This window comes from Rhinopithecus bieti, unplaced genomic scaffold (assembly GCF_001698545.2).
Source record: "Rhinopithecus bieti isolate Rb0 unplaced genomic scaffold, ASM169854v2 scaffold_13617, whole genome shotgun sequence".
NCBI classification, from domain to species: Eukaryota; Metazoa; Chordata; class Mammalia; order Primates; family Cercopithecidae; genus Rhinopithecus; species Rhinopithecus bieti.
The window spans coordinates 580,149-593,997 of NW_016807714.1; positions in this window are offsets into that span (position 1 = coordinate 580,149).

Genomic DNA, 13,849 nt, shown 5'->3' on the forward strand with positions numbered 1-13,849 from the left:
CCATTAGGCCCCTCCCTGTGGCCTCTTCCAGCCATGGGGGATCCTGGGGAAACTGCGCCTGGGACCAGGCTCACTGGGAGGGGGGCATGAGGCGCTCACTGAAGACAGGAGATTGAGTGACCATCACAAGCCAAGCTCAGCCGCCTGCCCCTCCTCCTCTTAGCAATGACACCAGCAGCCCATTAGCCCCCCAGGCAGGAGAGCAGAGGAGCCTTCTCTGAAAAACTCAATGGCCAGAGGAAGAAGACCAGCCTCTGCAAATGATAGATTCCCCATTGCCTGGTCCTCTACAGAAAGGCCCATCTGCCAACAAGACCACCGCCACCCTCCCTCTGCCACCCTCTGCCACCTTCTGCCACCCTCTGCCAGGGCACCAGAATGCCAGGCCTCACTCACTCATGATCAGCTGAGCACCAGCAGGCAGGTGAGAAGAGCCCCGAGTGTGGAACAGTTGCAACAGAGCCAGGGAGACCCATGGAGTCCAGTGAGAACTGTAACAACGGCAGCAGTGCCCAGAGACGCTCCCAGTGAGCTAAGCACAGCCGCGACCCTTGGACGTGCCAGCCGATTCAATACTCATGGTGAACCCAGGTGGTCAGTGCCACTCTTATGAGAGAACTGAGGCACAGAAGGCCACATCCACCTCCCCAGAGTCAACAGCTAGGAGTGACGGAGCCAGGATTCTGCCAGGCAGGTTGGCCTCAGAGGCCACACTCTTATCCCAATAATAAAGGTGAACAAGAACAGGATGAAGTTAGAGTGAGAGAGTGAGAGCGGTAACACTCATGCAATCAGAGAACAAGAGAAAGCTCAATAGGAAAACGTATTCACTGGCAGAACTAAAACACAAAACAACAAATACAGAGAGATGGCCGGGCGCGGTGGCTCACACCTGTAATCCCAGCACTTGGGGAGGCCAAGGCAGGCAGATCACCTGAACTCAGGAGTTCGAGACCAGACTGGGCAACATGGTGAAACCCTGACTCTACTAAAAATACAAACATTAGCTGGGCATGGGAGGGCATGGGGCATGCTTGTACTCGGAAGGCTGAGGTTGGAGGATCGCTTGAACCTGGGAGGCAGAGGTTGCAGTGAGTGGAGGTTGCAGTGAGTCCAGATTGCGCCACTGCACTCTAGCCTAAGTGACACAGTGAGATCCTATCTGAAAAAAAAGAGAGAGAGAGAAGGCAGGAAGGAAATATTAGAAAAATGCAGAATTGATCCAGGAGGTCCAACTTCCAAAAGGAGTCAGAAAGAGAAAGGAGAGAAAAAGGTGGGGGATCAATGATCAAAGAACTGAACTGAGACCAGCACCCAGAATAACAAGGCATAGGCCCTACAGCAAGGCTCACCCAAGTCCAGCACAATGCAAGTGACACTGATGCATCACTGTGGAATTGTAGGCCACTGGGGCCAAGGAACCACAAAAAACTTCCGGAGAGGGAAAAAAACAGTCACATATGTCTCTCTGTCTCTCTCTCTTTTTTTTTTAAGGATAAAGGGAATTCTTTTTTTTTTTTTTTTTTTGAATCAGGGTCTTGCTGTGTTGCCCAGGCTGCAGTGCAGCGGTGTCATCATAGCTCACTGCAGCCTCTAACTCCTGGGCTCAAGCAATCCTCCCACCTCAGCCTCCTGAGTAGCTGGGACTACAAGCAAGCACCACTGTGCCCAGCTAATTTTTTAATTTTTTTGTATGGATGAGGGTCTCACTATGTTGCTCAGGCTGCAGCCAGGCTGGTCTCAAACTCCCAGACTCAAGTGACACTCCCACCTTGGCCTCCAAAAGAGCTGAGAATACAGGCATGAGCCACCATGCCCAGCCACATACTGTCTCATAAAGAGGCAAAGCAGCCCCCAAATGCAGAAGGAGCTGAGAAACCGAAGGAGGAGGCAGACGAGTTCAGCTTGTTGTTAGTGTGTTTTATGGGGGATCTTATGAACAGAAGAGTGGTCTTGGATAGCCATAAAACATGTAGCTCTCCACACCGTAACTCCCCAGACCCAGGGGTTACATACCATAGGGAAAGGGTACATGTGCTTCGGAGGGAATGGGAAGGTGTTGATCGAAAGGCAGGACTTACAGTGTATGCTCTTATGCAAGGAACAACAGACAAACTGAAAATCTCAGAGCATTCCTGGAACCAGTGTTAGTCAGAAGTCAGCAGGGTGGATTAGCTTCCACGGTATGTTACTTTAGCCTCCACACATATCACGGATTAGTAATAAAGATGGAACTGGACTTCCAGTAGCCACACAGAAGCTCAAAGACAAAGTACCTTACGGATGCTGAGGAAGACTCCCAACAGCAAATTCTATACCCAGCCAAACTATCTGTCTAGTGTGAGGAAATACTAATGACACTTAGATTTCTTAAATCTCAAAACACTTCTCTCCCATGCATCTCTTCTGAAAAAGTATTGGAAGGATGCTCCCTACAAGGAGTAGTCAACCAAGAAAGAGAAGGGGATGCCAACACAGTAGAGGCAGGAGGGGCCTGCAGGCCTGGAGAGCAGCCAGTCCAGCAGCAGCAGGAAACTGGATGGTTCCTGCTGAAAGGTATCCAGGGAAAATGGCCTTCCTAGATTACACAATGCAAGTTTCTGTGTGGAAGCCATGTCACGAGAGATTTCTAAAATGATTAGAGCATTTAGGAAGAATTTGTTATTGACATAGAAAACCAAACAAAGGAAAACCAGGAGACAATTTTTAACTCCAGGAAAAACAAAGAGGTTGCTCAAGAAAGAGCATTTAATTATAGTATATAACTTCGTTCACGCAAGAACAATCCTTATGTAGTCATGATAATGTAAATACGGAATATTTTTAAGCTAAAAGTATTGTGAGTTTTTTTTTGTTTTGTTTTGTTTTTGAGATAAGGTCTCACTCTGTCACTCAGGCTGGAGTGCAGCAGTGTGATCACAGCTCACTGCATCCCAGACCTCCCAGGCTCAGGCAATCCTCTCACCTCAGCCTCATGTGTAGCTGGGACTACAGGTGCATGCCACCTGTTCACCCATCTACACACCATTTATTCACCCACCATCAACCATCCATATATCCTTCCATCCAACCACTATCCTCCCCTGTTCCTACCCATCCTGCTGTCTTCCTCATCACCACTCCAGCTGTCTGTCTGTTCATCCACCCACTACCTCATATGCTCCTTTTGTTTTTACCTCTTTCACCTTCCTCCATCCTGAACTGCAGATGTGACGGTTGGAGTGGAAGCTGACATTTTGGGCCAGGAGACCCTGGGAGTATAGGCCATGATGAAAAGGGCCTGAATCTAGAGTGTTCTGTGAAGTCAGTCACCACGGCCGACCTGGGCCATCAGATTCTGGACTTCTACAACACAGAAATTAAATTTCCATTGAATTTTCTGGAGTCACTGTTCCTTTAGCTCTTTGTTACCTGTACTTACATCTCTCTGTGAGTTGCAGAGTTTTGCAGTTAAGGTATTAATATTATTGCGTCTAAAGGTGCCTCAGGTCAGAAGTTCCGACGGTGAATGAGGGCACAGCTCTCGGTCCGAGACTCATGGTGGGGAAGCCTCCTCACCTTCCTCCTTCTCCCTGTCACCAAGAAAGGAGGTCCCGGGGAAGGAAGGGGTCCATGTGGCCCTCCCGCCCCCACACTGTCCCTCTGGGATTCTGCTAGCCTGTGGGTGTGGGCAGCAGCTCAGCCTGGCCCTGGAATTTTCCATAAAGGTCTTTCCAGGTAAGACTGATTAGACAACAGATTTTGTTTTCGTTATTATATAGTGCGTTTTAAATGTTATTTACGTGTATGTGGGTGGGTAAGATTTAATGGCTAAAGAGTGCTAGACAGAGGGAGCCAGGAGTGTGTCTGGGCTTGTCACATGAATTCCTGCAGAAATAATTATCTTTTGGAGAATGCTGAAGGTCATACCTTCCTGATCGTAACCTCAACGTGGCCCTAAGCGCCCTGTCCAGGGCCCCAGAGTTTCTGAACTCAGATTAAGTCAGCTCCCCAAACTCAGCAGAAAGTGGGAGGAGTTGGGGCTGTTCTGTCCCTAGTGCACAGGTCTGGGCAGGGCTGGGTTTTACCTTCTGGGCAGGGCTGTGGAAGGGAGGGTGAGGGGACAGACCCAGCGGGTGAGGGGTTTGAGGAGGAGAGGAGTGGGGACTGCAGAGACGGGCAGCGCACTGCTGCTGAGTAGTGGGAGAAAAGGCTTCTGGGAGCAGAGCTGGGCTGAGCTGGGGACTCCCCATGGATGGCGGCTCTGGGCGCCCCTCCCATGCCTGCTCCTTCCCTGCTCCCCTCCTTCCAGGAGCCAAGCTCTGTTCCCCCCGCCCCTCTGCAAGCCCCACTGATGTGGCCAAGACATCTCTGGTCTTGGATTGGGGGCACCCCTGTAAATCCCACCCCAGTGCACCTGGAGAGGCACATCCCACTGCACGCCCTCCCCTCGGAACAGAGTCCCCTCTTCCAAGAAGCCCTCTCAGATTGATGCAGGGCTTACGGAACAGACTCCTCTCTTTACTCCTCATGAGGCCCCTGTGTGGATGCCAGATGGGAGGAGGTAGGGAGAACTCAGTGTCTTTTTACAGATGAGGTGATTGAGACCAAAGAGATTGCCCCACGCTACCTCCAGCTGGGGAGGGGCAGAGGTCAGGCCTACTCCAGTCCAGCCCCTCTGCCACCATGGCGTGGATGGCCTGGTGATTGGGCAGGGAAGCTGGGAAGGTGCCCACCTGACCTAACAAGGCCAGTGATGAGGTCCAGGGCCCCGTCTCCACCTACGCCCCACCGCCTAACCTGCCTCCAAGGTGATAGCAGCCCCCACCCTGCTCCAGAGAAGAGGCCTGGACAAGGTAGGGAGGGGACCAGGCCTTTCCAGACTCACCACCCCCACACGAGCCCTCTGCACCACCCGCACCTCCTGAGCTCTCAGGTATGGTGGTTCCAGGGCGGTGCACCAAGCACCCTCAGATGCAGTGTGGGGCTGCCCTTCGGAGGCACCCGTGCTGGCCTCCTGCTTTTCCATAGGGGCAGCAGGCCCAGATAGGGCATGAGGCAGACAGAGTATCCTGTCCCCCATGCAACACCCCCAGGACCCAGCAGGCAGAGATGGTGGGTGAGGAACCATTTCTGCAGGGAACCATCATCCAGCAGGAACCGAAGGGTGAGGGGCTGGGCCCACGGCCCTGCATGTGCCCCGCCCCTGCCGAGGCTATACCACCTTGGCCCATTTAATCTTCAAGAAAGCACAGGAAGGCAGGTTCTATTATTACAATTTCCATTTCACAGTTGAGAAAACGGGGCTCTGAGCTTGTCTGAAACTACAGGGCAGAAAAGTGAAGAAGAAACTGAGGGTCTCAGTGGGCCTGGCCAGCCACCTCCCTGGACTGTGGCAGCTCCAGCCTGTGTCCCCCACGATCCTCTATACAGAAGCAGGGGCCCCTGCTGCCCCCACAGTGGCCCCAGGATCTGTCCCCAGTTCCTCACCGCCCTCCCTGCCCCCATCTCATGGATGCTTCCCTGCAGCCGCTCCAGCCCCCACTTTCTACACACAGGCCCAGCCACCTACTGGCTGGCAGGGCCTCCTGGAGGCCAGGCGGGCTCTTCCCCCTCCCTTCCCGCCCTTTTCCTCTCCTGATTTCCTGGCTACCCTCTGGCTTACTCTGCAGCATGCAATTCATCTTCCCCTCTCTCTTTCCATACCTGAGCCTCATGCTGCCCAGGACTGGGACGCCCACGCCACCCCACTGGGGTAACGGTCCCAGCGCTGCTGCTCTGTGTCCTGCCGCGCCCCAGCCCGAGCATCTCACACACCGCGATGCGTGTGTAGAAGTGCCGCCTCCTGACACCTCTGCTGCACCATCAGTGCCCCACCCGGCAGAGCACAGCCCCTCCCCAGCACTGCAGCAAATAGGCAGGAAATCCCCGGCCAGGGAGCCGGGGAAACGGCAGGGCCCCAGTAGAGAGGGTGGAGCTGGGGCCCAGGCCGGCCAGCTGCCTAACACTGGGACAGACAAGCCGTGCTCCGTGCTCCAGGACGAAGCGGGCTGTGGGGTTGGCAGAGCGCTTCCTTTGAGGAGCAGCACACCAGGAGTGCTGAGGCTGGGGGTGGGGGGCAGGCAGATCCCTCAGGAGTGTGGGCTAGAGGGCCGGGACAGCCACGGGCAGCTTCTCGTGTGGAGGGGCAGCCTTGGGGTTGAAGACAGGAGACCAGAGGCTGCAGGGAGAAGCTGGGGCTGGGTGGGCGGGGTGGGGTGGGCCCAGCCTGGGTCCCTGTGTTTGAAACTCCCTTGTCCCAGAGGAGCCATGGGCTATGCCCCTCCCCCAGGGCATCAGCTCCCCTGGGGCATCTGTACCAAGAGCTGGGCAGAGGCTGCGGCTAGAGTGGGGCCACCCAGGGCATGTGGCTTCCTGGAGGACACGGCTTGTCCCTGAGACCCACCCCTCTGGGGAAGGTGACCAGACACCTGGGTCCCAGCCAGGAGACGGGAGCAAGGGTGCTGCAGGAGAAGGGGCTCCGGGACCCTCCTTCACAGAGGAGCCAGCGTCCCTTATAGTCCCACGGGGCCCCACCGGTGGCCTGGGGCTCCTCTGTGCCCAGTACCCTGCCTGCACCCTCACTGCTGCTCCCAGACTGCTCCCGGGAGGCGATCAGGGCCCACAGGGCTGGTGCCTGGCATGTTCCAGATACCTTCCTGTGTCAGCCTCTGAGGACTGGGTGGGAGGGAGGGAAAGGGGCCGTCCCCTGTGAGCTAGACCAGGCTGAGGGGGTGCTGGGAGGTGCAGTGGAGGCAGGGAGGCCCCAGGGCGGAGCCCGCCACATGGGAGGGAAGGGCTGGGCCACAGATGCAAGTCAGGGGCCGAGGTGGCTCTGTCTGGGAAGGCAGCGGCCTGAGTGTGGAGAGGAATTATCCTTCAGGCTAGAACTGATCCCAGCTGCCCTTGGGACACCTAACTCGGGTGCCAGGCGTCAAGGGCACTGGAGTTCCAGAGGCCAGCATGGAGGAGGTGGCAAGGCTCAGGGGAACGCCAGGGCTGAAAGGGGCAGCAGGGGCTGCAGCTGAGGGGCCTCAGGCCTCATGGGCTGCTGTTGGGGGGTGCCCCACCTCTTGCTCTCCACAGCCGGGTTGGGGTGCCTGGGGGGGTGGGCCAGGCCTGAAGGCCACAGGCCCCCTCCTATGCCTACCCTTCCTGCGACTCCCACAGCCTCCTTCGCTGACCCCTTCACGCCTGCCCCGCCCAGCGCTCCTCCCCAGCCTGGGGCTAATTGGCTGTGACAGCTGGAGCCCTAGGCAGCTGAGCGGTGTCACTGCAAATTAGGCAGGCGCTGAGCCCGCCAGCCGCAAATGACTCTGTCACTGCTCCCGGTGCGAACTGCCGACTGTGTGGGGGTCGAGGGTATGGGGTCCGAGCTGCTCCCACCTTCCTGCCATCTCCTGATTCGGGGTACACTTCCTTCCCCATCCCCCACCTCCTCTGCCTCCCAGGTGAGGAAGCAATTTCCCCTCCTCCTGGACCAGCCTCCTGCCTCGACCCTTTCCCAGGTCCTGCCTCCTCCTCCACAACTTCCGAGTCCTCAGCGCTGGTCCCGTTTACCGGGCCCTGGCTGCCCCTGCCTTGCCAGCCTCCCCTGCTGCCCCAGACTCCCTAATTCAGGGTCCCCCGGCCGCCACCCTCTCCCGGGGAGCCCAGGGATCTGAATGCCTCCTCTCAGGGACCCTGGAGGGTACTTCTGTCGGAGCTGCCTGCCCCCACCTCGAGACCCGCTAGGAGCCAGGCTCAGCCTAGACCCCACAGGCCTCCACCCGCTCCAGCTCATCCCACAGCCTCGGGCTCTCCCTGCTGACCCACATACTGCACCCCCAAAGTCCACCCTGTGCTGCCCCTTCCCGCGCACCCCCAGGGGTCACACCATCAAGGTTGAGCACAGAACCTGCATCCACCTCACACCCTGATTTTCCACACCCCTCCCAGGTCCATCCCATCCACACTCTCCCTGACCACCTGGGCCCTCGCCTTCGCCTCAGCCTTTGCTGCCCCCCACAAGCTGCCAGGACCCTCAGCCTTAGGGAGGTGGGCCCCTGTGAGGGTGGGGCCAGGCTGGGCTTGCATCTGGGACAGCAGGGGCACTTAGACCCTGCCCCACACCCTTGCTGGGCCTCCCCAGCCCTTGGCTGGACTCCGTGACTGGGAACTGCTGACCAGGCACCAAGGCCCGGGGATGGCAGAGACAGGGCTGGTTCAGCCGTGAGGGCAGCAGGGAGGAGTGGGGGCTGGGCAGGGGAGAGTGTGGACCCCCCAGGGCTGGTGGCCCTTTCCTGTTCTCCAAATGTCAGCCCATCACCTCTGTGGCTGACTCAGAGCCCCTGAGTATCTGCTTCCCAGAGTGGCTGGCAGGTGGGGAGACCAAGGTCCCCTCGGGAGAAGGCCAGGTTCTTCCTGACACCCACCCTGTTCCAAGTCCCCAGGCCCTGGGCCAGGGATGGCTTTGCCCTTCCTCCAGGCCCAGGGTGGGGGTGTTGGGCCCCCAGGCTCCCAGCCATACCGTATCAGTGGCAGGTCACAGCGCTGGCCCTGGGCCAGGTCCCTTGGTGACACCGTGACCTGCACAGGCGTATCTGTTGGACAGGCCCCTTCAGGGCCCTCCAGAGCTGAGCCAAGTCCCCGCTGAGCAAATGGAGCCTTCAGCTCCCCCACGATTGGCTGGGCTGGTTAGTGATGGTTCCAACCAGCGAGTGGCTGGGCCTTGCACCCACATCCGTCCCTGGAAGAGGGCATGGTCCTAGGAGCCTTCAGCACCTGGCAGTGGAGGATGAGGCCTCCATCCTGGAGGGCATCTGGGCCCTCATGGTGACTCCAAGGACCAGGGCTCGGAGAGAGGTGGCAAGGAGAGGCCAAGGCAGCCGGGGCAGGGCAGGGCCAGGATCCCTCCTCCCGGACTGGGTGGGCTGGGCTGGGCTGAACTGAGCAGACAATGGCTGAGGACCACACTTCACTGGAGAGGCCCATATCAGAGCCCACTGTGGCCAGGTGGGACTCAGCATGGAGGACCGGCCCAGACAAAACCAAGAGGTTGGTTTGCGTGTGGGGCTGGTAGGTCCACATGCGTACATCTGGGTGTAACTCCACCCTGATGTGTGCTGGCCAGGTGCACACGTGCGTGTACGCAGGGCCACGGGTGTGTCTGCTGTTGTGTGTCTGGGNCATGCGTACATCTGGGTGTAACTCCACCCTGATGTGTGCTGGCCAGGTGCACACGTGCGTGTACGCAGGGCCACGGGTGTGTCTGCTGTTGTGTGTCTGGGTGTGTAGAGTCTGTGTGTGCGTGCGTCTACTCTCACATGCTGGGCTGTATGCATGCGTGTGTTCATGTGCCACAGCATACCCACCCTTGCGCTCGGGCTGCGGTAGAGGACACCTCAGCTTTGTCCTGGCCCTCATCTCAGAGCCGGCTCTATAGGAGGCTGGGGAGGGGCCCTGCCGACAGCCACCCACTGTGACGTGCTGGGGGGCAGTAGGGGGCGCATACAGGGCCACACCTGGCCCAGCGCCTGGGAATTGCAGGGGAAGGCGGTGAAGGCCCTGGCCTTCTCCTGTGAGCACCCCCAGTCCAAGCCCTGCGTGTGGTTGAGGGGGGCTTAAGGCAGGAGGCCAATGCCCGTCCAGGTGGGCTGCTGGGCACAGGCGAGTGGGGGGCGAGTGTGGCCAGTGCTCCTGGGCACGTGTGTCCAGCGTGTGTCACGAGTGTCCACCCAGGCCCAGGGCCTTAACCCCGCCCCTTCAGCCTTTCCCCGCTGTCTGGAAGAGACACCTCCCACTGGTGGGAGGTGGGACACAACTCCTGGGGCCACATATCTGAGCTGCCCCAGGAACACAAGGTCCTCATGCTGTGCCGTCCCTGTTCCAGGCAGCCTCAGGCCCCAGCTTCCCCCTCTCCCAGGGCTCACACGGGGGCCGAGTGTCACATGCAGGCTCCCCCTCTCCTAGAGCTCACGCGGGGGCTGAATGTCACACACAGGACACTGGGGTTGGTGTCTCCCTCAGGAGCTCTTGGGCCAGGGCTGTCACCTGGGTCCCTGCTGTGGGCCCCCAGTGGGCAAGTGGGGTGGGTGGGGTGGTGGCCGGGGTGTGTGGGAGATAAGCCCTACCCTCTGGGCCCAGGCAGCCTCCTCCAGGAAGGCAGAGGATGGCACCTTCAAAGTGCCAGGAATCCCTGCTCTGGCTCCCGGTGATGGCAGTGGGGGGGTGCAGGGGCATCCAGGTCAGGCACCATCTCTGACCTCTGGGGACATCCAGGTAGAGGTGGGGTCAGCTGCTCTTCCAGGATGGGTCAGGGGCTAGGGTACCAGGAGCTGAGCTGAGGATGGTGTGGTCGCTCCTTCCAGAGGCCCTCCAGCTCCCCTCAGCCCCAGGCATCTTGGTGCTGCCTTGCACACAAGGGACACACATGGTCACGAGTGCCGTTGGCGACTCCAGCTCTGCTGCCCTCCAGGGCCCCAGGCCCAGTGAGGAGGAGCTGAGGGATCTAATTCTCCGATTCGTGGCCACACAACCTCCCTCAGCCAGGAACCCCAGAGCTGCCCACCCTCCCCTGCTGCCAGCCCCAGCCAGGCCTGGCTGCAGCAGGCCCTCCCGACCGATGGAAGGGTCACACGGAGGCCTCCAGCCAGCCCTGCAAGCTGCACAGCGTCTGGGTCAGGTGTGTGCCGCTGGTCCAGGCCTGTGCTGTGTGGGTGGGCACAGGTGCAACTGCAGCCAAAGGTGCTTTCAACACATGGTCATCTTCCCACGGGGGTTCACGGGTCCCCCAAAACGGTTTTCAGAAAAGCTCTGTCTCGGAACACAGGAATAAGCAGTCCCGGTGCTCACCTGCCTGCTCCACCTTGTGTGTGGTGGGGGGCGGGGAGGGGGACAGATGAGAGGAGAAAGAAAAAGGGGAGAGAAAATAGAAAATAGGAAAGTGAACTGACTCCAGCAGCAGCAGCTGCTAAGTCTCCACGGCTCAGGCCCTGCCACGCTGCGGAGAAGGCTGGATCCGGTGGCAGCCCAGGCACGCTACGGAGAAGGCTGGATCCGGTGGCAGCCCAGGCACGCTGCGGAGAAGGCTGGATCCGGTGGCAGCCCGGGCACACGCCGCAGCGGGGTTCCTCTAAGTCTCAAACCCAGCAAGCCTCCAGCAGGCCCTGTGCACCAGGAGGCCCAGTTCTGGCCCCTGAGTGCGGGGCTCCCAGGCGCCTAGGGTGGGGGTAGGGGGCAGGGAGAGTGACACAGCTCCCTGCCCTCCGCTCCCACCCCAAAAAGGCCACCTCTGATCCGGGCTTCCAGAAGTCGCTGGGTCCTGTACTTTCTCGGCCAGGAGAAAGACTCTGTGTAAAGGGCTCCTGGGGGCGGCGATGGTGAAAACTAAGGTGTCCCATGTCCTCTGCTCTTTACAACTTCGGACTACGAAAAATGAGCCAGCAGATTCCCGTCCGAGAATGTGCCCAAGGCAGGCTCCCCACCCCTCCTTGGGGAGAGGTGGCCTCTGTGAGCGAATGCCCGGGCCGGGTGGCTGAGCCACCCAAGGCTGGCTGGAACCCGACTGTCCCTGCCGGCGTAGTCTCTTCAATTCCATCTTCCGCCCCACACTTCTTTAATTCCCACCAGCATATTCCTCCACAGAGATGCCTTCACGGCCAGCTCCCCTGCTGGGATTCTGCTTGAACTCCCACAGAGACCCGAAAGCAAAGGGGGAGGTGGCAGGGACTGACGGGGACTCGCCTTCCTCCAGGTCTCTCCGCTTGAAACGATTAAAACAAACTCAGGAGACTCACTCACAGAGAATTCCGTCCCGTCCCCAGAAAGAACCTCTGCTTACCCCCAACTGAAAAGCAGCACAGCCCCCTCCCAAGAAAGGCGAGCCTGGGGAGCCCTTGCAGGCCAGAAGCCCTCTCTCCAAATTTGCAAATCACGGACCCTCGCCTGCCTCTCCTCCAGCAGTGAAGGGAGGGAACCATCAACCACACGTCCTGCAGCCGCCCTGGGGATGAGATTTCTGGGGTGCTGCCTCCTCCCCGGTGCTCCCAGCCCATGCCCAGCCAGCCCTTCAGAGGAACGAGGGCAGGCTGCGCCTTCAGGTGGGAGACGGGCGGACTCCGAGGGCTGGGGACAGTTCTGGCCACCAGGATGCAGCGGGGCATCCCACCAAGGACACCTGCTGCCCTGCACCCGCAGCCTGCCTCAGTGACTCTCCCCAAAAGCCCCTCGGCCTTTCCTCACCAAGGGCAGACGCAGAGGGCACAGGTCTGCAGGGTGAGGGCCGGCTGACAGTGCCTCGCTGCTCAGTTTCTCCCTGGTTCTGCCGTCACCCAGGGCCCATCAGTCACCCAGGGCCCATCCGTCACCCAGGGCCAGCACAAAGTCCAATGCAGGGCCGTCCTCTTCCTTCGATTCAGGGAGAAACACAGCAAAACTGAAAGCCACCGACGAACAGCCAGGCTGCAGTGACTTGGATCTAAACGGATTTATTTTGTGTATTTTTTCTTTTTCTCAGTTTCGTAGCAAATGAAAAAAGAACTCAACGAAAACCAACTACACAACAAAACTTTCAACAAGTGGGCGCACCTTCCGCTCCGAGTGCTCAGGGGAGGGGTGTGGACCGGCTGGAATCCCAGTGATGGCCCTGAGGGCCCCGGAAAACCGCGCAGATCCCCCAGGCGCCTGGCCCAGCCTACAGGGCCGGGAGCGTAGGCTGGGAGCGCCCGCCTCCTCACCCTCTCTCCCAGCTAGTCCAAAAAGCGATGAAGTGTTAAAGAAAGATTCCACAAACAAAACGAAACACAATTTAAATTAAAATAAAAACACTTTCTCCACCCGCCTCATGCCAGGAGGCTCTGGCCCAAGCCTCCTCTTAAAAAAAAATTTTTTTTTCTGCTAGAAATACTGTGCATTACTTTTTTCTTTCACTTCTCTTGAAGGTTAAAATAAGATATATTTCCCCAGGAGTCATAGATATGTTCTGGTGCATAGAGAGACAACAGCTCGGGGTCCGGGCCAGCCCCACCCGGCTGAGCACAGGACCCACCCCCCTCCCCCCACCGTTGAGCATAGGACAGCAGGCCTGGACACAGCACAGGTGACGTCCCTGGTTTCGACCTCCAGGGAACGCCGGTAGCAGGGTCGGGGGCAAGCGGGGAGGGGGCAGGCAGGGGCAGGGCCCCTCCTGGCGAGCGACTCATGCTGCGACTCGCGACTGAGGGTGGACCCCGGCTGGGGACGGAAGGGGCTTCCTCCAAGGTTTTCTTTTCTAATCACCAAGCATAATAAAGATAAATACTTCGAAAATAAGACCGATTTTAAAAGGGGGAGGGGAAGTTAAAAAAGGCAAGGAAATGGAGGCTGAGAAGAGAACGGAGGAGGGCGGGGGCAGGCAGGGGCTACCCGGAAAGGGACGGCAGCGCGGCCCCTCTCGGCTGGCAGGGCGAAGGTGGGAACGGAAAACCACGTTCGACATATGTACAAGTGGACGCTTGGAAAGAAGTTAGACCTGGCTCAAGTTTCCTTGGAAATCACCGTTCTCCGCGCAACCTCAGGACGGCGACTCAGGCCGACGCGCACGAACGGGGGCCGGGAGCGAAGGGGCCTCCAACCCCGCGCCCGCAGACTTGGCAGCGGGGCCAGCACGGCCGGGCCGGGCCTGGCGTCCACGTCCTGGACCGCGGAGTCCGAGCCGAGGCCCTGCGAGGCCTGCGCGAACTTGTCCGGGCGATAGCGGCGCGGGCTCGGGGTCCGGCGCCTACAGGAAGAAGTCGGGAGCGCCCTTGGCCCCGCCGGGACCGGCCTGCGGCGGCGAAGGCTCCCGCGGGAAACCGGCCCCGCCCGCGCCCCC